Source organism: Macrotis lagotis, chromosome X (assembly GCF_037893015.1).
Source record: "Macrotis lagotis isolate mMagLag1 chromosome X, bilby.v1.9.chrom.fasta, whole genome shotgun sequence".
Taxonomy (NCBI): domain Eukaryota; kingdom Metazoa; phylum Chordata; class Mammalia; order Peramelemorphia; family Peramelidae; genus Macrotis; species Macrotis lagotis.
In genome coordinates this window covers 494,946,205-494,973,726 of record NC_133666.1, presented here as the reverse complement: position 1 = coordinate 494,973,726, position 27,522 = coordinate 494,946,205, and positions in this window count along the sequence as shown.

The window sequence follows — 27,522 nt, the reverse complement described above, 5'->3', positions numbered from 1 at the left end:
TAAGATATACTTTGAGAACACTTAAATATAAAATATACTTGGTAGTCTGTCTAGAATAATAGAGCTAGGAGAAAGATCAATGTTCTAAGCCTTTCTGGTATTTTTCTCTATATAAGGATTAGGCTAGTAGCATTGAAAGTAAATCTTGGAGGGGCGGGGCCAAGATGGTGACAAGAAAGGATCCTGTCTTAGGAGCTCTCTCATAAAACTCATAAGCTAAGGACTCTAACTAAATTTTTGAGAGACAAAACCCACAGAGGGACCTAGTGAGGCAGTTCTCCTACTCAAGGTAACCTGCAAAAGAGTGGAAAGGCTGTGCTCCCCGGGGTCAGAGGGGTGGCCCGCCAGAGCTAAAGAACTTCAGCTTCCAGGAGGCAGCCCCAGGGTGCTGAGAGCCGAGGCTGTGGGGGAGTTTCCTGAGCTACACCCCAAGGAGCACGGGAACAATGTGGGGGAACAGCGGGGGACCTCTGCCAGAGAGAACACATGGAGCCCAGCCCTCAGAGCACACAGCAAGCAGCTTGGCCAGCACAACCCAGATCCAGGAACAGAAGCAGGCAGAGCCAGTAAGCAGGAGCCCCCAGGGCATGAGCTCATTGAGTCTTGGGAGGGGAGTGAAGAGAGACTACCAAGCTCTGTCCCCTGCCCCTGGAACAGGACTCTAGGGATCTGACCAAATTCAGATCCTGATGACAGTCTAAGCCCCCCCATAGAACAGCAGGGCCCCCCCTCCTCAGCACCGTGGCAGAGGAGGGCACATATGGTCATTCACAGACCAGGAGGGAGTACAGAGCCTCACATACTGAGACCCTTGTGGGTGTTCCAAAAGCTCAGGAAGCACCCCAGAACCAGGCCCAGGCTGGGAAAATGAGCAAGCAGAGAAACAAGAGGAACACCATTGAGAAATATTTTGCAAATGAGCCCAAGAAGGATCAAAATACTCAGTCTGAAGATGAGGAAGCACAAGCTCCTGCATCTAAAGACTCCAAGAAAAACAAAAATTGGGCTCAGGCTATGACAGAGCTCAAAAAAGACTTTGAAAATCAAATGAGGGAGTTAGAAGAAAAACTGGGAAAAGAAATGAGAGAGATGCAGGAAAAACATGACAATGAAGTCAGCAGCCTAGTCAAGGAAATCCAAAAAAATGCTGAAGAAAATAGAATGCTAAAAACCAGCTTAGGTAAAATGGATAAAACAGTTCAAAAAGTTATGGAGAAGAATGCTTTAAAAAGCAAAATTGGCCAGATGGAAAAAGAGATAAGAAAATTCTCTGTGGAGAACAAATCTTTCAAACAAAGAACAGAATTCAGGGATATTGATGAATTTACCAGAAATCAGAAATCAATACTTCAAAACAAAAAAATGAAAAAATTAGAAGAAACTGTGAAATATCTCATTAAAAAAACAACTGATATGGAAAACAGACTTAGGAAAGATAATTTAAAAATTATTGGAATACCTGAAAGTCATAATCAGGAAAAGAGCCTTGACATCATTTTCAAAGAATTACTACAGGAAAATTGCCCTGATATTCTAGAAGCAGAGGGAAAAATAGAAATGGAAAGAATCCACTGATCCCCCTGAGAAAGAGATCTCAAAAAACCAACCCCTAGGAATATTATAGCCAAATTCCAGAACTCCCAACTCAAAGAGAAAATATTACAAGCAGCCATAAGGACACAGTTCAAATATCGTGGAGCTGCAGTCAGGATCACACAGGACTTAGCAGCAACTACACTGGAAGCTCGTAGGGCTTGGAATATAATATACTGGAAGACAAAAGAGCTTAGAATGCAGCCAAGAATCAACTACCCAACAAGGCTGAATGTCTTCTTCCGGGGAAAAAAAGATGGACTTTCAATGAACCAGGGGAATTTCAAATGTTCCTGTTGGAATGGCCAGAGCTGAATAGAAGGATTGATCTTCAGATACAGGACTCAGGTGAAGCATGGAGATTGGAGGAGAGGGGGGAAATATGAGGGACTTGATGATGAACTGCATGTATTCCTGCATAGAAAATGACATTGATAATACTCATATGAACCTTCTCAGTTAATAGAGCAGGTAGAGGGAGCTTTTATAGTTGAAGCACAGGAGAAAGCTGAATTTGAAGATAAAATATGGTGTAAAAATGGAGTCAATAGAAAAAAGGGAAATGTAATGGGAGAAAGAAAAAGGAGAGGGGGAATAGGCCAAGATATTTCATATAAGATTTTTATTTATTACAATGAGCTATTTCAATGATATGGAAGGGGGGAAGGCAAGGGGGAATGAGGGAATCTTTGCTCTCATCAGATGTGGCTAGGAGAGGAAACAGCAAATATACTCAATGGGGTATAGACATCTGGAGTAAGAAGGAGGTGGGGGGACAGGGGGAAGGGGGGGATGCGAGTGATGGAGGAGAGGATGGACCATGGGGGAGAGTGGTCAGATATAACACATTTTCTTTTTTACTTCTTGCAAGGGGCTGGGATTGGATGGCCTGTCTGGGACCATAGGGCCAGGTGGATGCTGGGCCTAAGGGGTGGTATGGGTCCTGAGGGCCTCTTGGCCCTAGAGCCAGGAATCTGTCTGCTGCGCCACTCAGCTACCCTACAGCAGAGTCAGAGTGAAAAGAGAGAGAGAAAATATAGTACATGGTAGTGGAGAAATACAAAAGGATGGAGTTGCGATCAGCAATGGCAGTGGTGGAAAAATATGGAAGTAACTTTTCAGATGAACTTATCATAAAGAATGTGATCCACCCGAGACAGAGTTGTTGGTGTTGGAACAAAGACTCAAGCACATTTTTTATTACTATTATTTTTTGGGGGGGTGCAGTGCAAACGGGGCTGGGTGGCCTGCCTGGGGCCATATAGCAGGGTGATGCTTGGGTGTCTGAGGCCAGATCTGGACCCAGGTGCTCCTGGCTCAAGGGCCAATGCTCTGTCTACCACCCAGCCACCCCTACTATTATTACTATTTTATTTTATTTGGGGTCTTTTTTTTTTCTTTTTCTTTTGGTTTTTGCAGGGCAGTGGGGTTCGGGTGGCTTGTATATCACACAGCCGAATGTGGGCTTGGGTACTCGTGGCTCCAGGGCTGGTGCTCTGTCCATTGCACCACCTGGCCATACCTACGATTATTACTATTATTTTTTAATTTTAATTTTTTTCTCTCCCCTTTACTTTATCGCTCAAGCAAATCTATATTTATGGGGGGAGGGGGTATTTCGTTTACTCTTAAACAAGAATATTTTATTAATGTAAAAAAAGTATTTGTACAAAATGAGAATAATATTAAATTTAATAAAAGAAAGTAAATCTGAGTAGATCTCATTTATGTGAGTCTCTAGGATCAATTCTTATGACTGAACTTAGCAAACTGTACAGGATAAGACTCAGTTCAAAACAGTAGCTGATATTTATAAAGCACTTTAGAGTTACAAGTCACTTTTCCTAACAAAGCAGTATCACTGCTTCAACATTTTAAAGACAAGAGGTTGTGGAGAGGGTGCTCCCACCCCTACACAAATTGCTATTTATAGGACAATTAGGTAGTGCTTAGTCTGGGGTCAGGAAGACATGAATCAAGATCCTTACTCAGTGACTTCCTAGCTGTGGAACTCTGATCAGGTTATTTAACTTTTGTCTCACTAGTTCCTCAACTTTATAATGGAGAGAATAATAGCACCCAATCTGTAAAACTTTTGTGAAAATAAAATAATATAATACGTATAAAGTGCTTCACAAAACTTAAAAGTTGGTAGAGTGAATAGGGCCCTTGGCCTAGAGACAGGAAGACTTGAGTTCAAATCTAGCATCAGATACTTTACTAGTGTATGACCCTGGGCAAATTACTTAATATCTTTTTCTTCAATTTTATTATCTGTAAAACGAGCTGGAGCATGAAATGGCAAACTACTCCAGTATCTTTGCCAAGAAAGTCCTAAATGGGATTACAAAGAGTTGAAGATGACTGAAAAATACTCAAAGAAAAACAGGAAAAGAGAAGAAAGAAATTGCCATCAAGAGTTTTTGTAGTTAAAAAAAAAAATTCATCACCATGCAGCTAAATTAGGTAGTGAACTTTTCTGAGTTTAACTTCCTTGATTCTTGGCCAATAGACATAAAATCTGTTAATGAAAGCCTTTTACAAAATGGTAAACCCAAGAGTCATCCCCAGGCATTGAAGGAAGACTTCTGCTGTATTAAAAACATTATAATCCCATTTTAAAGATGAAGGAAAAGACTCACAGAGGTAAGTGACTTACCCATAAGTCTTAAGTGACAGAATCATATAACTCAAAGGGCAGATTTTGTTATTCTTCCACATTATGATTTTAACTCCTTTTTTCATAGAATTACACTAGTGTATAAATACAATTTCAGACAGAGCTAACTAAATGATTCAGTGAAAGAGCACTGGTCCTAAAGTCAGGAAAATATGAGTTTAAATACTGTCTCAGATATTAGCATTATAAACAGGGAAAATGTGGGGGATCAGTTTCTTTATCTGTAAATAGAGAAGGATTGACTCAAGATTATCTAAATATTCTAAATCTAAATGTATTCCTATGATAAGAGGAAGAAAAGTAGATTAAATAAATAAAAATGCAAAGAACTCTGCAATGCATTAAGATTCTGGCAATCAATAAACTGGGTCCACAGATGGAGGACCCATGTATATAATAAAGCATTTGAATAGCAGTTTTAAAATGTAGCTTTGAGATTGTTATACTTTCCCTCTTATGAACATAAGGAGCAACAAGAGATGAAAGTTTAAAGATAGAGAATGTCCACACAAATGTCAGTTTTATAAAAAGGGAAGAAGCATGATAAAAATGCTATGCTTCTTGCTTGTTGAGATGTCAGAAAGAAATCAAGTTCTCACTGAAACTGAGGAAGACTTTATTGATTAATTAATGGGTAGGAGATGAACAGGAAGACAAAGATGGGAGAATGAGCCACAATTATGTAACAAGATACAGGTTACCAGGAAGTAAATTATAGGTCCTGTGGAAGATAAAGACAATGAGATTTTCTTGAAATAGACCAAGGCAAATCTACTTTCCAATAGAATGAATGCTGAAGATTCAACTTGACCTTGAAATGGTCAGAGGAAGTATACAAGACTGGTGTCAACATATTCTAAAGTCTTCCAAAGGCTCTGCAAAATCAAAGGAATTCAAGGGAACATAGTAATTAAGGCTTACAACTTAACATACATAATAAATAACAAATGGTCTTATAAACATAAATATGGCGTATTATAACCATGGATAGCAATATTTGTTTAACACTAGTTAAATATTTTATTAATAAGGCACATTTTAATAACAAGCAAAGTTTACCAAAGGGCAAAATAGTGTGGTGACAGTGGAAATTCAGAAAAGTTGATATCAGTATGGAAGAGTAGAAAGAGACTTGAACCTCTAGTTAGATTAAATTCCACCTCAAGCACTTTTTTGGCTATCTGATCATGGACAAATTTTGTAAACCCTTAGATCTTCAGTTTCATTCTCTATAAAATGGGCATAATAATTTGTTCTACCTACCTTCACAAGATCAGTGTGAGGAAAGTACTTTAAAATCCGAAAGTACTACATAATAGCAACTTGTCATTCTTACAGACCAAAGAGATGTTAAATAGGAGGGTAATGTCTAATTTGCTTGTAGAAAAATCAAGAAATGCATTTCTGGTGGCGTGGGTAAATCAAACATGGCAAGAAAGACAGCAAACCCAATGATTCATTCCCCATCAACCTAAACTGTTGCTTTATGATACCAATCATCTTTTCCCAGTTTCCTTCTTTCTTCATTAGTACCCCTAAAGTAGCAGGTCTATGATATTTATTATGGTACAATGAAGCCTAAGGACCTAGGTTCAAGTCTCACCTATGATTCTGTACATGTATGACTTTAGAAAAATCACCTAACTTCTCTAGACTCCAGAGTCCTAATCCTTAAGATGAAGAGGCTAGACTCACTGACATCTAAGTTTTCCTCCATCTCTAGAGCTAGGATGCCATTGAACATTTGGAAGAGTCTGGGGTCTTCAAGGTTATACTTCCCACATCATATAGTCAACATCCCCGAGGTAGAAATGACCTCACAGTAGTTTATCGCTTTTCATTAATTTCTTCAAGTAATTGTACACTTTTAAGCATCTCATTTATCAAACTGTTAAGCACTTTATGGTATCAAAGGGCAATGTGATACGTGAGAAATCCTAAAACATATTCACCAGTACCAGAGCACTGGAAGTAGCTAGCAAAGCCAGCACATTTTCTCTTTGATAACAGTCCCTTACCTTCTCAGAAAACTGTCTGTTCCTTAGAAAGGAAGCAATACCTAACTAGCCAGGCTCCATTGAATTGCTAGCTACCCCTAGTCAGTCTGTAGCCTGGGAAGGGATGCACTTATATCAATGATAGATAAATCCCAGCTAGAAATACAGGTCCCTGACAACCTAATCACTGAAACCCTGTCAAGTAACCCCTAATTTTGAAGCGAGTGGTTAATTCCCAGCAAATTGATTTATGCACTGTTTGAGGTTTGGCGAGTCGTGTTGTTCATCTGTTATTACCAGGAACTCAGCTCAGCCTATTCATTTAGACCACTGACACAACACAGTGCATCTCCCAAGAAAATTTCCTTTGTCAGCACATCTAGAATTTGCTAATTAAATCAACGATGACATTATTCACTTTCTCCAGGAAAAAAAAAATCACTCCTCCCCCCCTTTCGTTTTTTTCCTCTCTCTCTCCCAGTCTCTCTTTCAAATTTGACTCTTGTAAGCATAGTCTATCTAAAAGTTTTAGTGACCTTTCCTTACAGACATATGGTGCTTTATTTTGTCTGCCTACCACAGGAAACTGATAGTTAGTTACACTATCCAATTTGGTGTTGTTAAACATACACACAGTCATGCACACACACACACACACACACACACACACACACACACAGACACACATAAATACATACACAATAAACATAGTAGCCTTTGCAGGAAAATAATATGGTGACTTTGAATGTTGTTTTTTCTTCACAAACCAGAAGTATAAATTTCATTTACATGATAAAACTCGCTAAGAAGTATTTTTATTGCCTATATTATTCTAGTTAAAGTGACTTCTTAATGCAAAGGAGGCCAGTTTGTCCCTCCAGATCATATAATAATGGATTCACAATATCCCTGCTTCCCTTTCTAAAATTTAAGTTGTAAGAAATTGCAAATGTTGAGAATAACCCATTTTTCACATTGAAAAAGTTTTAAATCATGGGGGTTTTGCCTGAATTTTTCTCTTTAATTTCTTTCTTTTAAAAGAAAAAAAGAAAAGAAGAAATAGTAATTAAAGATTGTATGTTGAATTATTTTTACAAGGAAAAATCTCTCTTTTTTTTAGGACCAAGAGATCATAGAATTTATACCTGGAAGGAAACTTAGAGAATAAATAATCCAGGAGCAGTTAGGTAGTGCAGTGGATCGAGCACTGACCCTGGAGTCAGGAGGACCTGAGTTCAAATGTGACCTCAGACACTTAATAATTACCTACTGTGTGACCTTGGGCAAGTCACTTAACCCCATTGCCTCACAAAAACGAGAGAGAGAGAGAGAGAGAGAGAGAGAGAGAGAGAGAGAGAGAGAGAGAAACTAATCCAGCACCCTTTTTTTCAATGAAGAAGCAAAAGTAGAGCTATGTTGGTAGAATATGACAAAGCCACAATTTGAATGAAGGTCATAAGATCATAGATTCAGAGAGTTAAGAAGGAGTTTTGGAGGACATCTTGTCATTTTCTTACTCAACCCTATTCTTTTACAGGTAAGGAATAAAAGACCCACAGAAGTCAAATGATTTGCCTCAGGAAATATGAGTATAAGTGTCAGAGGCAGGATCTGAACTCAGCTCTTCCAATTTCAGGAGCAGAATTCATTCTTATGTACCACCACACTCCTTCCCATTACATATGTTGATTCCTCAGAAGGGGGGAAAAGTCCTGAAATGAATGAAATTTCTCATGTTAAGAAGTATTTTCTCATGTTTCTGATAAATGAATCATTTCTAAAATATATAGAGAACTGAGTCAAATTTAAAAGAATATAAGTCATTCCCTAGGTGATAAATAGCCAAAAGATATGAATAGGCAGTTTTCACATGAAGAAATTAAAGCTATCTATAGTCACATGAAAAAATGTTCTAAACCATTATGAACTAGAGAAATACAACTTAACTCTGAGGTACTACCTCATACCTATCAGACTGGGCAAAAGAAGTGATCCAACCATTCTGGAGATCAATATGATGTAACTATGCCCAAAGGGCAATAAAACTGTTCATACCCTTTGATTCGGTAATGCCACTACTAGGTCTATTTTCCAAAAAGATCATTAAAAAATAAAGAAAAGAGGGTAGCTATGTGGTGCAGTGGCCTTGGAGTCAGGAGTACCTGGGTTCAAATCTGGCCTCAGACACTTAATAATTACCTAGCTGTATGACCTTGGGCAAGCCACTTAACCCTTGCACAAAACCTAAAAACAAACAAACAAATAAAAAACAAACGAATGAATGAATGAATGAATGAATGAATGAATGAATGAATAAAAAGACCCACATGGAAAAAAATCTTCCTAGCAGCTCTTTTTATAGTGGCAAAGAACTGGAAATTGAGAGGATGCCCATTAATTGGGGAATGGCTACTTAAATTATGGTATATGAATGTGATGGAGTACTATTGTTTAGTAAGGAATCATGAGCCACTGGACTTCAGAAAAACCTGAAAAGACTTTGCATGAGCTGAGGTTGAGTGAAGTGAGCAGAACCAGGAGAATTTTTAATAGAATATAGTAACAGAACCAATTTTGAGATTATCAACTGTGATGGATGCAACTCCTCTCAGCAGTTCAGTGATCATGGACAGCCTTAAAAGACTAGTGATGAAAAATGACTTTCACATTCAGAAAAAAAAAACTATGGAGTCTGAATGCAGAGCAAAATATACCATGTCCATCTTTTAAAATTGCTTTTATGCTTTTTCTTCTTTTCTCATCTTTTCCCCTTCCTTTATAACATGACTAAATGGAAATATGTTGAACATTATTGTTCATGTATAACCTATTCACTGCCAAGGGAAGGGGGAAGGGAAGGGAATGCATTAGAAAAATGTAGAGCTCAAAAGCTTCCAAAAAGATAAATGTTGAAGGCTATCTTGCATGCAATTGGAAAAACAAAATAAAAGAAATTTTAAAAAAGAAATGGTTTACCTATGCTTTCTCCATCCCTCAGTTTTAAAGGTCTATGAATTTCTAAAACCTTAGCAAACAATAAGATTTTCTAAAACTTATAGCTAAATATCATAAACAATTTACATTAACTGAATTTTCATAGGTTCTATGGACCCTAAAGTATTGTGAATTGATTTGATCTTTAAAGTTCTTTCCAACTCTTAATTTGTGATCCCAGGACCCTGTATGGTCTAGGTATAAGCAGAAAATGAGACCAGCTGCACAATGAATTAAATCAAAAGGTCCATTTGCTCCAACATACCTTTTACAAAATCCTGACACACTATTTGAAAATCCCACCCTTCAAACTGTTCCTTTGAGGCAAAGCTATCTCTTAAAATCCATATAGGTTTCCTAGAAGCCATAACCCAGTATAGCTCATTGAAACTTATTTTTGCTCTGTTGCAGACTTTTGAGGAACAGGCCACAGATGAGAAACAGAATAAGCATTGTGTTCAAGGATCATGCAGCGTAAATAGAAGATAATTTGGTAAAATGGAACGAATATTGACTATGGAATGAGAGGCATTTGACACTTTCTAACTGTGTAAATTTATGCAAGTCACATTCTCTTTGAATACCAGTGTCCTCTTTTTCTGTGAAATGAAGAATTTGTATTAGGTGGTTTTCAAAGACCCTTCCAGTTCTAAATCTATTATCTTAATAGAAATGAGAAAATTATACAAATCAGTAAGGTACAAGGTAGACTAAAATGAGTGTAAATGAAAGGTCCAAACAAAATATTTGGCAGCAAAATTATTTATCTGGAGGGAAGGTTGGAGGAGAGAGAGAGAGAAGGATTCTGAGTAGAATGTAGTCAAACCATGAAAATAAAATCGGAATATTTCAGCAGAAAGAGATATGGATGTAGTTCATTCCAGGCATGAAAGAGAAGGTGGTGAATGAACCAAAGTGGTAGAGAGCAAAATTACTTGGAAGAGTCTGGTATTGAAATGTAGAACATGTTAAGAGTCTCATGAATTAAAATTGAAAAGGTGGAAGAAGCTATATTATAGAAGGCCTAAAATATTAGGGAGAATATGTGTCAATCCTAGAGACAAAGGGAAGCTATGTTATTCAGTGAGTGACGTGAAGGATAAGTATTGCTATGTTATTCAGCTCTTATTTGGTCCATTTCTGAAATAAATGGTCCTGGGATGTCTCTATCCTGCTATAATTTCCTTTTTTTTTAAAGTTAATGTTTTATCTGCTACTCCACAAATTTACGAAATACCTAATTTTGTAGTTGAATGAAATATTAAGCTATTAGCTCATCTTCCATAGGTTTACTGAAAGTAAAAGAGTGAAAAGTCTAGTAGCAGATAGAATGATAAGGATGAATGTACCTCATTGTGTTCGCACATGATTTTAGTTTCTTCTTCTAGGTCATAATGTCTTAGAAACTTGTTATTCAACAATAGCTAAAGATTATCAGTAGTTGGTATTATGACTGATATTCTTATATAGTTAATGTTCTTTTGTGAAGGTGGAATAATTTCTTCTTCTTGTAATTAAATATGAAAAGTGGAATATAAACTCATTTTATGTCTACTCATATGTAAGACCTGACAGGATAACAGGGATAACATGAGTCCCATCTTGCTTTCATAATTCTTCTATTTTGAATTCCATCTAATTCTAGGTCTCCATATTTTGAAAGTGTTTCATTCTACATAGTTTGAAAAGTCTTCATTCTTGGGATAGTAATATCTATTTGAATTTTTACTGACAAATATTAAATACAGGGAGCTGTGAGTATTAATTCTATCTGGAATGATGCTCTGATTCTAGTATAGTTAATGAACTAGATCCTCCAGGATATACTGGGTTTTGAACTCATAATACTGGGATTGGTCTTCTAGTCATTCATAAAGGACAGTGAACTTCTGATATAAAATGCCAGTCTCAGATAATGTCATCCTATATTTAGATCAATGAGATGTGCTGCATGGTTTCCACCATTTCTTTTCACAATCTATATTGATCAATAAATCTGATCTTCTAAGTGGTAATGAGCTTATGACCCACAGACCTAATAGGATCCAACACCTTTTTATTTGTTTTGTTTACTTGTTTGTTTGTTTATATGTAGCAAAGATGTAAAAACTATCCTTACTCTTGGGACCTAACCTGGAGGTCGTAGTTTGCTAAATCCTCTTCTTAAGAATAACCTATATGCTTTTTTCCAGTGGCAATGATAAATCCTAAAATTACATGATAAATCCTTTTCTATCAAACAATATCCCTAATTCAACTGGTGGTCCAAGACTTCATCAACAAGTTCATGTGGATGTCATCAGTGGTGAGTTGTATTATTTTCTTACTGATCTTAGCCTTTTCATAGACTCCATCAGGAAATAAAGGACTTTCAGTTACACTCAACAAATACAGCAACACCTATCTATTGTGAACCTCCACCACTATGTAGTGACATAATATCCACTTGTTCAAAAGCATTTCTGCAGATTATAATCTATTTATCATATACTAGGAACATCTGTCAATTCTAGGTGGTTCAATGGATAGAGAATTGGGTCTGGAGTCAGGAAAACCTAACTTCAAATCTAGCTTCAGACAACTGTGTGACTACCTATGTGATTCTGGGCAAGGCACTTAACATCAGTTTCCTCAACTGTAAAATGGTGATGATAATAATAGCACCTACTTCCCAAGATTTTGTGAGGATGAAATGAAATAATACTTGAAAAACTCATCACAGAGCCTAGTACATAGTATGTACTATGTAAATGTTTATTCCCTTCTCTCTTTTGACTTTTTTAAATGAAAAAAAAATCAGTCTTTTTATAGTTGCTTTAAAATGATGAGCCACATATTCCATTAATATTGTAAGAGTGTTGATTGGGATGCCTTCCAAATACATTACTGTCAATCTTACAGTTCCAAAAGTGTCTCATAAGATTGACATTTTATAGGAGCTTATTGCTTTGAACATATTCATTCCACTGATACTTCATTTTTAAAATTATTATTATTTTAGTTTGGGATATTATTATTGTGGTTGACATCCTGCAATTATTACATTGTATTCATTGTTCTGTGGAATATTACCTATACATATAAAATAACTACTATTTATAGTTCAGCAAAATATTAGAGTATAGACAACATAAGTAAACTCATTAAAAGCAAATTCCACAAAACAATTTGAGTACTGACTGACAAATAGGGATGATATGCATTTTATCTTATTCCAGCTATAATTTTGATCTCATCTATTAGTTCTCTAGAACTGAAAACTTTTCATTCCACACACTATATTTTAAGAGTATGTAGTATGGTAAGATCTATAAATATTTAAAATGTTGTTTTTTAATTTATAATCAATGCTGTGTTCAAGTGATTGTGGGCAACAGTTTGGTCTATGATAATGTTCTAGTTCCTGTACAGTTTATTGGCTGAGTTCTCCAGGATCATTTTGAGGTCTATATTTGTAATATTGAAATTTGTGGTCTGTCAGTTCATAAAAGACAAAGTTGAGATTCTGATGTATATTATTAGTCATCAGGTTATGTTTTGCAATGTATTTGATATGTGCTAAATTTTTAGAGCCTGAAATGATGTGCGGGAAATTTCTACCATTTCTTTTCATGATCTACATTAAACACTAAGTCTAGGCTCTTTAAAGAAAATCTTTATGTAAGGTCTGGTGGCAATGGTCTGATCCTGAATCGCCACCAGAAACATCACCATTTTCATAAACAAATCATCATGTTTTGGTCATTTGTAGACCCTTGTATGTTGATAAATTGTTAGCTGAGTTCCTGCAGATGTCTCCTGTGAGGGGCAAGCTAGATGGCACAAGAGCTAGAGTACTGGTCCTGAAGTCAGAAGGACATAAATTCGAATTTGGCCTCAGACACTTGACATTTACTACCTGTGTGACCTTGGAAAAGTCACTTAACCCTGAATTGCCTTGCATCCAGAGCTATCTCCAGTCATCCTGATCTATATCTGACCACTGGATCCAGATGACTGCAAAGGAAAAAGTGAGCCTGGTGACTTAGCTCAGCAACCCCTCACTTAAATTCAATTTGTGTACTTGCCATGGTATCATAACAAGATCTTCAAGAACAAAGGAAAAACATCATCACATATCAGGACCTTCTGACTGCATTACTAGATTTTAGGTATTCCATAGGTTCCATCCAACATATCCTACTTATGGTTATTCAATGGTATTTATCTATTTTCAGTTTACAGTATTATATAAACTGGGAGAGTAGTTTATATTTTATTTTCAAAAGAATTTCTATATATTGTTATTGTTGTTATCATTATCTTGTTACTATTATTATTTTAGATTATATTCATATGGGAATTTAAGGTTTGTAAATTGCTTTTTCTCATTCTCGTTGATCCCCTCAATGTTCCAGTAAGGTAGGTATTCTGAGATACTGGAGGCAAGGAAACCAATAAGGGGTTTTTATAATAGCCTATTTTTAAAAGTCCCATTTTTGTCCTGAAGGTTTTCAAGATTGACCAGGGGAAAATACTCTGATTCTTCAGAACTTTTCATTAAGTTTAGAATGATTCCTTTCCTTATAATTTTGCTTGGTGCTGAGATCCTGGGCCTCTTGTCCAAGTCCAGGCAGGAGGATTGACTTTGGACTATAGAGGAAAAGTCTCCCACTAAGAAATCACATAACCAGAATAGGGATTAGGGAAGCAGAGACAGAGGGAAAGAGGTATGGAATTACAGCAAAACAAGTCAAAAGAAATTTTTTAAGAGCTTACTTATGTCAGAGAATGAGCTAAGTGCTGAGGAAGCAACATCCCCAATAGAAACAGACCCACAACCTACCCATTCCATACATACATATCCACATAATAGATAGATGATAGATAGAATAGATACACAGAGAGAATCAGTTAGAAATCTACAAAGTTATCATATCCTCTGTTGCTATAGATAAGTAGAAGAAAAAAATCATCTAGGATTTATCTCAAACTGATCATGTTCCAGAGTTCATTAACTTTCTCCCCATATTCCAATTTCTGCTGAAGGCACTTCCTTGCTAGTAATCACTCAGGTTCAACCTCAGTTTCATCCCAGAGTTCTGATTCTCCCCCATCTCACATAATGGGGGAATATGATCATCTCTCCTATATGCTGCCTCTTCTCCACTCAAGCAACTATCACCCTAGTTCAGATCCCATAGTCTCTTACCTGGGCTATTGAAAAAACATTTTGGTTGGTTTCCCTGCCTCATTTCTCACAACCCCAATCCATCTTCCACTTAGCTGCCAGAATGATTTTCCTAAAGTGCAGATCTGAGTATGTCATTCTCATACTCTAAAATCAAATATAAAATCCCCTATTTGACCTATAAAATCCTTACCAATCTAATCTCTCCCTACCTTTCCTGGTCTTTTGTACTTTAGTTCCCCAGCAGAAGTCTACAATCCAGCTACACCAGGTATTCTTAGTACAAGATATAGCATCTCCTGACTTATACTCTGGTTATCTCCCATCCTACCTCATCTCTAACTCCTAGTTTCCTTGGCTTCCTTTGAAACTCAGCTGTAATCCCACTTTGTATAGGAAACCTTTCCCAATCCTCCCTGCTGTTATTGCCTACCCTCAGAGATTACCTTCCATTTACACTGTATATATATTTTGCATAATTATTTGCATGTTGCCTCCTCCATTAGAATTCGAAATCCTTGAGCTCAAGGGATTATATTTTTTGCCTCTTTCACATTCTTAGTGCTTAGTCTAGTGTCTGGCACATAGTAAAAGATTAAGAATTTCTTGTTAACTGACTGAGTGGTTTTTCTAAGATCACCTTGTGATCTTGGATAAGACATTTAATCTGATCTGGAAAATGAAAGGATTGGATTAAATCTGAGAAGTCCTTTCTGATTCCACAATTGTCATTCTAATTTATAGGATCAAAGATTTAAAGCTGGAAGGGCTTTAGATATCATATAAAGCAATCCCTTCATTTTACACATGAGGAAACTGAGGCACAGAGAAGATAAACAAATATTTAAGATGTCACATGGCTAGTAAGTGTTAGGGATAGAATGTAAATTGGAACCTTCCTAACATTGAGTTAAATATCCTTATGCACTTTGCACCCTACCTCCCATAAAATGCTTCAATCTAACTCTATACTAAACTAGTTACCTGAACCCAGAATATCCTTATGATTTGCTGTTTAAAGTTGAATTTTAAAATTTTACTGTCTGAGACATTTGTGTGTGTGTGTGTGTGTGTGTGTGTGTGTCTTTATATAGACAGATGACAGACTAGAAAGAAAGCTTCTTAATCTAAGATCTATGAACTTTTAAAAATATATATTTTGATAATTGCATTTCAATGTAATTGATTTACTTTATAGTACTATATATTTTATTTTATGTATTTAAAAGCAATAATGTTCTTGGAATAACATGAGAGGGGAACTATGGTCTTCACCAGACTACCAAAGGAGTCCTTAATATAAAGGTATAAAAAAACCTTTGTTCTAGAGTATCAGAATAGAATCGGTTTGTAGGGTTCTGTTTCCACAGTGTCACAAACAATTAGGCCCTTGGTAAGTGAACTTTGTTAATGAAAATGTAATATCAAAGACTCAAATGAGAGCAGGTGGTGAAGGGAGGAGAAGATACTGCTTGGGGAGTAACTTGAGTTTAGAAACAGGAAATGAAAGAAAGGATTGTACATCAAGAGTTGAATCTCCACATCCCCAGTCAGTATATATAAGTTTGACAATGTGATCAGTTCCCTGGAGGCCCATATATGATCATTCACATTCAATCTCTTAACTAATTGGGAACTCTGCAAGAAATCAGAGGAGATTTGTGATCTGATAAAATTAGTACCTTGTTGGCCAATTCTGGCTGCAATGTACAAAGTGGATTGGGACAGGAAAAAAATCTATAAATCGGCAACCCAAAGAGAAAATGTAGTATTTTATTGTTTCTCACAGATGAGGGAGGGGGGTAGTGGGAAAAGGAGGAGGAGGAAAGACCTAAAAAGATATTACCACTTGCCAGAGTACAAATGTGTATTTTTATTCTCTTTCCATTCACAGAGATTGCCTATAGACAGGTTATGTCTATATGATGCCAAAACAATTAACTGTAAAATTGAAAATGCAGCCTATCTCCTGGTTGTTTTGTCTACCTGTAGGGTCTCCTATTATCACAGTAATCCTGACAAAACAAAACAAAAGAAAACAAAACAACAGAATGACCTTCACAGATAAAGCAGTGGGGCCTGTGCCTGAGAAGTGGTCCCTCATGACTGATAAGCCCCACCTATCTATCCCTTGACCATTCCTCCTCTTCAGGCTTCAAATTCAATTTCAATTATAATTCCTCAATTTTTACTGAATATTATTTTGCATAAAATGATTATAACTGAACTACTTTTTGCTCCTTAAAAAAAGGTTACTGCATTTGTTGACTTGATTCTTCATTTCTGAACCTGAAATGGAACCTTCCCCAACTCATTGCTTACTAATCAACAATTTTTTTCCAGCTTGTCATTTTGTTTAATGTTGCAAAACAAGGCAGTTTTTTTAAAGGCAGGATCTGATTTTTGCAAAGAGATGTCTAAACTTAAGTGAAATAATGGATGTAACAAAATACCACCAAATATGACAGCTTTGTTCTGCCAATGTAATTTGCTGATTCTGGAAACCAAATGCAGAACAGGCTGTGCCAGTCTCAGAAAAGAGGCTTGTGTGACAGATATAGACCTGTTTAAATACCGGCATACACTACATTAAATAGCAGACTTCTGCATTCATTTATGTTTTTTATTCACTTGTCATAACCAGTTTTTTTAATACTTCATTGTTCCCACCCGCCTGACGCCCAAGAAGGCAGTCTCTTTTTAAAGGGGGAAGATGGTATGACTTGACAATGCAACCAAATTCTTTTATTTTTAATATTATTTGTGATGATATTTTAGGGAAATGACTATAGTCAAAAGATCATTTTCAGGGAGATGCCAAATGAGTGTTTAGAGAAAAGATGATGATAATAACAGCTTACATGTCTAGATTCCCCTAGAGTTGTGTACCACTCTGGAAATTAAAAAATAAAAAAGACATTTTTCTCAACATCATCCCTACTTCTCCCATGGCCTAAAATCACACAAATATTCCTGGAATTGCAAATAGGGTACCCTTCCCCTCTCCTCCTAGGTCTACCAGGCACAGGACGGAAACCCTGAGAAACATGTCCATAGATACAACTGAGTAATGGTTACTTGGCATTTATTTGATACATTACCAGCCTAGAAACAAAATAATTATTTAGAGCAAATAGGACATTCTAGAATTACTTACTTATACTGAATTTTCTTCTTTCTCATAAGCCATGATAATAGCCTTTCTCAGGCATTAAAGAAATATTGAATTCTAAACTCTTAGGGACCAAGAGAAATGGGACCAACTCCCAAGAGAAATGATGCAATAGCACAAATTGCTTATTGGGTCCTTAAATTGTCTCCAGCAGTCTGATTTAGTGAAGTTTTTTTTTTCCTGGCATGTAAATGGTCAAATCAAAGCGAATACTTTGTCCACCTACTAAGTGCCCAAATCATTGAGATCCTTAATGAATTCTTAAAATGAATAAATGAAGAACTCAAATATTTAAAACAATTTTTGAGTTCAAAATGTGTTTGTCAAGGATGCCAACAGAAGCAAATGTGAATAATAGAACAGGCATCAAAAAAACTCATTATTCAGTCATTTTAGTCAGGTCTGACTCTTCATGAGGCCATTTGGGGTTTTCTTGGCAAAGATATTAGAGTGTTTCCCCATTTCATTCACCAACTTATTTTTCAAATGAAGGAACTGAGGCAAAAAGGGTTAAGCAATTTGCCCAAGATCGCACAACAAGTAAATGTCTGAGGCCAGATTTAAACTTAGAAAGGTAAGTCTTCCTGATTCCAAGTCCAGCAATTTATCCACTGAGCCAACTAGTTGCCCCCACAAACAAAGTCAAGGTCTACTAAACAATGCCATTATTTCCCCTGTGAATGGAATATGAATTTCTGAACTGAGCTTAAAACTCTATATTTAGGATCCTCCTACTCAAGGAAGCATCATCTTGGCACATCCTTTCTATGACTTTCATTCATTCATTCAGCCAATAAATTTTTATTTAGGACATGCTATAATTATAACTCAGTGGGTTGTTGATCCAACTGCATTTCACAATCTAAACAACAGTCTTTCCACATTTTCTTTTTCTGATGTGTATGGCTAGGGCAAAAAGTTTTAAATAATTGTCTCATTTGGGCAACTCCACAATAATATAACAATTAGAACCACATACATTCCAAAGTTAGATAGGATCTCAGTGGGCATCTAATTGGTATCCATACCCACAAAATAATCCTATCTACAATAATAATATTTGTTCTTCATTCTTGAAGAAGACCATGATATCAGGAGTAGATTCCATGACAAGCATATGAACTGGATTTAAGTTGGGGCGGTGGGGAGCATGCTAAGTCACCAGTCTCACTTGCTCCTTTAGAATCATCTGGGTCCAGTGGCCAGATATGAATAAGAATGACTGGAGATGGCCCTGGATTCAAGGCAATCAGGGTTAAGTGACTTGCCCATGGTCATGCAGCTAGTAAGTATTAAGTATCTAAGACTGGATTCAGAGTCCTATCCTCCTGACTCCAAGGCCAGTGCTTTATCCATTGCACCCCCTAGCCGCCCCCTATCTACAATATACCTGGCAAAACATCATCCAACTTTAAAGGTTTCTAGTAAGGACAAATCTACCATCTTCCAAAGACCTCATTCTAATTTTAAGTAGCTTTAATTCTTAAGAAATCATTTCCTTAATTCAAGATTGAATCTCTTTAAGCATTTGACCCTTTTCTTCTAGATGTACATTCTGGACCCAAACAGAATAAGGATAATGGCAAATGTTCAGTTGTTGGAGGTACTTGTCATATTCCCCTGAGGCTACTTCCTAGACTAAATATCCCCATTTCTTCATATGAGACAGCTAACTGATGATGATCAAGTGCTAGAAACCCTGAGTTCAAATCCTACCTATATGTATTAGTTGCAAGAACCTAAGCAAATCACTTGACTTAGTCAAATGGTTGAGTTTCCGTATTTGTAAAATGGGAATTATAAATAGAAATTTGTAAAATGAGAATTATAAATAGAAATACCTTCTAAAGTGAAGAAATTTGTAAAATGAGAATTACAAATAGAAATACCTTCTAAAGTGAAGACAAATTTGATATTTATAAAGTACATTATAAACCTTTAAATGCTTTATAAATGCTAGCAATACTCATTTTCTAAGGACTGGTGGTCTTTAATACCGTAGATGCCCTTCTTTCAATGCTCTCCAGTTTATCTCATTCTTTGAAATGTGGAGATCAGTGCTCCAGATGTGAATTGACCAGAGCATAGTATAGCTGGATTATCACTTATCTTGGTAAGTAATAATTTTTTGTATAGTACAAGATTGCATTAACTTTCCTGGCTACTGTATCTAGAGTTTGACTCTTATTTAGCTTAAAATCAGCTATAAAGTTTGTGTTTTTCAGGCAATCTGCTTCCTGACTATGTTGTCCTCCATTTATATTTGTTAAGTCTATTTCTTGAATCCAAATGTAGGATAACATTTATCCCTATTAAATTTAATCTTATTAGATTCAGTTCAATGTTCTAGCCTGTCAAAATCTTTTTGAATCTTTACTCTGTCATCTAATGTGTTAACTATTCCTTCCAGCTCTGTATCATATGCAGATCTGATGAGTATGCTTACTATGTATTTTACCTAGTCATTGATAAAATTTTGACTAGCACAGGGGCAGTTAGTAGCATAATCCATTGATTAACTCCTTCCAAGTTAACATCAGATCTTTTTTTTAATGACTACTACTTGAATCCCATATTTATTCAGTTCTGATTTACTTAATTGCATGACAATTAAACCTCTCCATTCTTTCCCACATAAATAATATGACAAACTTTAAGGAATTTAAGTTTAGTTTAATGAATGATTTGTTGATTCCCAGGTAAGTCATTTCTATGGCATCCATCTTATCTACTAATTGAATAGTCCTTTGGGAGAAAAGGAAATCTGGAATGACTGGCTCTTGATGAAGTCACCCAGTTCTTTATGATCACAGCTTCCTTTTCTAGATGATCCCTAACCATCTCTTTGATTATATAGTATAGAATTTTCTTAAGAATTGAATCACACTCTCTAACATATAATTCATTGGATCTATTCTCCTCCCTTTTTGGTAAATTGGGGAAATAGTTGCCTTTCTCTAGTTCTATTGTATCTTCTCTATAATTTTTTAAAAATTTCTGAGAGTGGTTCAACCGTCACATTTGATAGTTTAATTACCCAAGGATTTATTTCATTTAGATCAAGTGACTTGAATGGATCAAGGATACCTATTTTTTTTTAAATCTCCTTACTTAAATGGGGTATCAGTTCATTTTAGACATTTCCTTTAGGTTCTTCTTAGTGCAAATTTTTTCTCATTGACAGAAAAAAAGAAATAAAATAAGAATTGATTGTCCTTTTTTAAGTTATCACTGTCCCATTCATTATCACCAATGGTCCTGTCTCTCTTTTAATCCTTCTCTTCTTTTCAACAAAGCTTTGAATAAAAGATGTTTTTGTCCTTCTCTTTCCTCATTAGTTTTAGCTCATTTGGAGTTTTAACATCCTTGACCCAATTCCTATAGGATTGTACTATACTTTTAGATTCATATGCTGACATTTATGTCTCTTCAAGTAACTCCCACTTCTCTCTGTTTATTGAATTGTTTTCTTTGATATCTTTATAATTTCATTTTTTAACTGACTTCCCTTTTAGTTTTAGTTTACTTCAAGAGATACAACTTACACTTTCCCTGAACACCTTAAAAATCCTCTTCCCTAAGGTTCATAGCAAAATATAGAACCAAGAAGTAGTGGTCAGAGCTCTCACCATTGAGGATTCTAACTTTTGCCAGCAAAGAAAAACATTTACATGAAAGAGTTAAAAGTTATAGACAAGAGTTTCATTCTATTGTTCTAATAGATGTAAAAGGGCAGAAAGTGCTGGCTATGAGGAAGCCATTAGCCAGGAACAAACTTCCTGGAAGAGATGAGTCTTGATTCAGTTTAAGAACTGAGTGTTACCAATAAAACTAATGCAGCCAACAGTAGAAGGAATGCAGAAAGCTGGGAAACAATTTTCACAGTTAGTGTTTCTGATGAAAGATTCATTTCAAAAATATATGGAGAGCTGAGACAAATTTATAAGATTATAAGTCATTCTCCAATCAGTACACAATCAAAGGAAATGAAGTTTTCATATGAAGAAATCAAATTTATCTATAGGCATGTGGACAAAGTGCTCCAAATCATTAATGATTAGAGATATCCAATTAAAACAACTCTGGGGCACCATCTCACACCTATCAGATTAGCTAAAATGTCAAAAAAGGGAAATGATTAATGCTGGAGAAGATGTGGGAAAACTGGGACACTAATACACTCTTGATGGAGTTGTGAACTGATCCAACCATTCTGGAGAACGATTTGGAACTATGTCCTGCAGGGCAATAAAACTGTGCATATCCTTTAATCCAGCAATATTGCTACTAGATCTTTATTCCACTGAGATCATAAAACTGGGAAAACTCTCATATGTTCAAAAATATTTATAGCAGTTCTTTTTGTAGTGGTAAAGAATTGGAAATTGAGGGCATGCCCATCAATTGGAGAATGGCTGAACAAGTTATGGTATCTGAATCTTATGGAGTATTATTTTTCCTGGAAGAAATTATGAATGGCCAGACTTTAGAGAAGCATGGAAAGATTTGAATGATCTGATGCTGAGTGAAGTGAGCAGAACCAAGAGAACATTGTCCACATTCACAACAACATTGTGAGATGATCAATTATAATGAATACAGTTTCTCTCAGCTGTTCAGTGAACAAGGACAATTCTGAGAGACCTGTTTTGGCAATGTAATCCACATCTAGAGGAAAAACTATGGAGCCTGAATGCAAAGCAAAGCATATTATGTTCACGTCTTAATTTTTTTTCTTTCTTTCTCATGCTTTTCCCCTTAGTTCTAATTCTTCTTTCACAATATGACTAATATGGAAATATGTTAAACATGATTGAACATGAACATGTACAACTTTTATCGGATTGTTTGTTGTCACCATGGAGGGGGTAGGAAAGGACAGGGGCTGAAAAATATGGAACTTATAAACTTGCAAATGGATGAATGTTGAAACCAACCTTTGCATGTAATTGAAATTTTTTTTTAAATTAAATCAAATTAAATAGAGGACCTAACATGGTTGAAGGGGACTACCAAATTTGGATCATGGTGAGAGATGCGGTCAAAGATATATTAACAGATGATGGTTCAACTGAATAAAAAGGCATTAGAGAGTCACTCTAGACTCTTAAGAAAAGGATTGGCTCATGTAGAATTAAGGAAGAGTACCCTATTGATTAATATGCAGAATGAACTGGAGAAGGAAGAGACTAACCAAAAGCATAGATCCTATCAAAAAGTTGTTATAGTATTCCAGTCATAAAGTTTTAAAATCTTGAATTTCAATGGTGGTTTATAGAATTAGAAAAGAAAAAAATCTAGAGATATAGCATGGGACTGAACATGGTACTGTCTAAGATGTGAGGAGAAATCTGGCAAGTTTCTGGATTTGTGTTTGTGATATACAAATACTATATCTACTAGAAAGTTTTGCAATTAAAGACATTCAGTGGTTGTTTGTAAGTGATGCTCATGTTCCTTCCTGTCCTTGGAATATTTGAAATAAACCCTTCTAGAGATTTGTCACCATTTGAATTACTTATTTTAAGGCCCCCAATTTTAAATGCTACCTCCTCTTAAAAAACTAACTTAAATAAAATTTTTAAAAAGTCTTTGTCAGTTCTCTCAATTTGTAACTGAGAAATTACTTTTCTGGGCAGATAAGTTGGGCAGTGAGTAAAATGATAGAGTCAGAAAGACACATCTTCCTGAGTTGAAATCCAGTCGCAAATACTAGCTTTGTGACCATGAATAAGTCATTTAACACTGCTTGCCTCAGTTTCTTAACTGTAAAATGAACGGGAGAAAGAAACCATTCCAATAGCTTTGCCAAGAAAATCCTAAATAGGGTCACAAAGAATTGGACACAACAGAAAATCAACTGAACAAAAATGACCCTTCCTCCCTTAGATATCACATAGAACTTTGCAGTTCATTCTGGAGTGTACTTTTGCTGTATTATAGTATCATAGATTTAGAGTTGTGGGGGACCTTGGAGGACATGTCTTACAGTCCCTTTATTTTACAGATGAAGAAACAGAATCCAAGACATAACATATAAACTGTCCATGGTCAAACAATGGCAAAACAAGGATATAATTTCAATCGTCCTGATTCCAAATGCTACCTCCCTATTTTGTGTATTAGTTAAGTTCAAACTAAAATATAAGCTCCATGTGGAGGCAGGCATCATTTCTTATCCAAACTTCTCTCCATCGTTGACTAGCAAAGGACCCTGCACATAGTAAGTGCTTCAGAAAAGCTCTTTAAAAGAGATTTGTATATAATTAGATACAGATATAGTTATATAAAATATACTAGTTGTTATTCATCCACAACACTAAAATGACTGAAACTTTGGTCAGCAAAATACCAAGACAGTAAACTAAAAGAAAAGAGGTATGGATAAGTTTGGAAGAAAAAATACATTAGTTTTTAAAAAGTTATCTAATATAATAACTTACCTCTACCACTTTGAATACAGGAATAGTAAATGAAGAGTCCTTGAATTAAATAACTCAGAGAATCTGGTAGTTATATGTGAGCAGAAATTTCAGGGTTCCTTTAAAACTGTGCCTGCATACAGCTGGGGGACTATAATTTCTGTCAAACTCCACCAGTCAACAAAGATTCAAATGTAACAGACTCTGTATAAAGGAACAGCTTCAAAGAGTTTCAAGCAAAAGTTATAGGCAGAACCATTTTGTCACAGCTCTGTCACTGAGTATGTAGACTTAGCTAGGCATAGAACCATAAACAACATGGTTTGCAGTTAAGAACTTAGGAAAATGCCAGCAGTTTGTGGATTATTAATAAATGTTTCTTAATCATTCATTTCTTCAATTATTCCTTTCTCTCTCCATCCTCCTTCCCTCTTTCCCTCCCTGCTTTCCATTCTTCCTCTCTTCTGTTCATCATTTCTTCCTTCATAAGAGTGTTTCAAGGAGAGACTGGGAGGTCACTTGACAGAGATATAAAATGTATTTGGATTCATCTTCTGAAACATATTGGACAGTTCTACTAGGAACTAACCTTGGTACCATCCTTAACTCTTTCCCCAATATTTAATTAGGTGCCAGATCTTTCCATTTTCTCTCCACAAGATCTCTTGCATTCTATTCTTTCTCTGTGCTCACATTTCCACCACCTTAGTTCAGTTACTTTTTTTTTTAGTTTTTGCAAGGCCATGGGGTTAAATGGCTTGCCCAAGGCCACACAGCAAGGTAATTATTAAGTGTCTGACTCTGGATTTGAACTCAGGTACTCCTGACTCCAGGACCAGTGCTCTATCCACTGTGCTACCTAACCACCCCATTCAGTTACTTCTTCCTTGGACTATTGCAGTCACTCTCTAATTGGTTTATCCATCTTAAGTATGTCCCTAATCAAATCCATCCTTTGCACAGCTGCCAAAGTGACATTTTGTAAGTACATTTCTGATGACATCACTTCCTGACTCAATAAAATTCAATGTCTCCCTATTGCCTCAAAGGTAAAATATTAACTTGTCTGTTTAGTTTCTAAAGCTTTCCACAATTTAGCCCTAATCTATTTCTCCAGTCTTATTACACATAACTTCTCTTTTTACACTCCATAATTCCATCAAAACAGACCTCTCTATTCTTCACTTCATCTCCTATCTCCATGTCTTTTCACTGACTTTCCCACTTGCTCTCCCTTCTCACTTCTACCTCATGTAAAAGAATCCCTCACTTTATTAAAAATTCAGGTCAAGTCCCACTTTCCACCCTTCTCTTAGAAAAGAAACAATTCTTACTTTAAGGAATCTTAAAATGTAAGATACCTTAAAGTAAGAATTGTTTCTTTTTTTCTGTCTTGTATCCCCAGTGCCTAGCTCATAGAGATGCATGATTGTTGATTGATAATGAGGTCCTTCCCAATGTTGAGTTCTGTAGCACAGTCTTAAAATCATAAAACTTTAGAGTTAGAAGGGATCTTATTTAATGGATCATCTCATCCAGATAGGGGTCAAATTTAATCTTCCCACATGTTTTGGTATGACCATTTTAAAATCTAAAAATCATTTTTAGTTTACTGACCACACCAAACAGAAGGAGGCCAGATTTGGCCCACAAATCATAGTATTGCCAACCAATGTCTTCTAATTCAATAATTTCATTTCATAAATAAGGAAAACGTGGCCCAAAGAGAGTCTTGCCAAAGGTCATAAGAAGTGGTGGAACCAGGTTAGTTCTTAGTCCATTTACTTTTCATCAACTGGGTTTAATATAAAACTTTATGTTTTGAAAATTTTGTACCTGATCCTAATTTTGTACATGATTTTAGCAAGAGAAAACTCTTTTCTATATAATTAATAACTAATGATAATAAAAATAATAATAACTTTTCTGTAGCACTAATGCTTAAAGTAGGGCAGCTAGGTGGTATAGTGGTTAGAGCACTGGCCTTGGAATCAGGAGGATAGGAGTTCAAATCCAGGCTCTGACACTTAATAGCTGTGTGACCTTGGGCAAGTTACTTACCCTGATTGTCCTAAATCCAGGGCCATCTCCAGTTGTCCTGATTCATATCTGCCCACTGGACTCAGATGGCTCTGGAGGAGAAAGTGAGGCTAGTGACTTAGCACAGCACCCCCTCACTCAAATTCAATTCACTTGTCATGGTATCATCTCTCTGCTGTTTTGTTCTTTGAAAATTAAGGACAAATAGTACTATTATTATTATTTTATTATGCTTAATGTAGCAATTGGTGGCACAATAGATTGTTGTTTAACTTGGAATCATAAAGACCTGAGTTCAAATCTGATCTCAATTACTAGCTTTGAGTTAAGTGACTTAATCTTTGTTTGCCTCAGTTTCCTCAACTGTAAAATGAAGATGATAATCACACCTACCTCCTAATGTTATTGTGATGAACAAATGAGATATTATCGGTTAAGTGCTTAACCACAGTGTCTGGCACCTAATAGGCAATTAATAATGGCTTGTTTTCTTCCTTAATCACAGAATCACAGAAATTGAAACTTGGAAAGTACTTCTGCAGTTATTTAAACCCTTTGGCCTATAATTGAAGATTTTGCTCTCTTCCCCTTTTTTGAATACTGGAACATTTGTCCTTTTCTAATTTCATAGCATTACCCCAATTTTCCATGATTGTTCAAATGCCAATGACAGTGGCTTTGCAATCATCCCTGGAAGTTCCTTCAGTACCTGAGGATACAGTTCTTCTGGTCCAATTGACTTGAACTAATCAAGGACTACCAGTTATTATCATATTATTCCTTACTAAATAAGAATGTTCATAATTGTTGATTCTTTCTTTGCATAGATGTCTATCCTCCATTTCACACATGGACAGAGAAATCTCAAATATGACACTGTTGTGTGATATTAGATTTAACTTCTTGATGTGATGTTTCTGAGCATGCTGTCCTCCATAGTTTCATATAACATTATTGGCCAGATCATTTGCATACAATCTCCATACCCACATGCACTTTCTCTTCACTTCCAAGTGAGGTTTCCTTCAGAGTTTATATCAAAGGCTACATTCTTCAGGAAGATTTTGCTGATTCTCTCTCCTCAAACTAAATTCCTTACCCCTGAAATTTGTAATTCCTTTGTTATGTTTTGTATTTACATTTCTGTAGAAATGTTCTTTAATCCCAACAGAATGTGGGTTCTTTGAGGGAAAGGATAGTTTGTAATTAGTTGTAACTAGTTGAATGATTGGTATGCAATCCAAAAAATGCTTATCAAGAGAATGAAGGAACATCATAATTACTTCATTAAAATGTCAGGAAAAGTTCTACAAATAAAAACGAGAAACTGGGTGAGTTAATTTCATTTTTTGAATAGATTTCATTGCTTTGTCCATTTAAGTCTATATAAGTTAAAAGGTTCACTTTGTTTTCTTCCCTCTCCCCTGAATATACCAGCCCCTTTCAAATCTCCC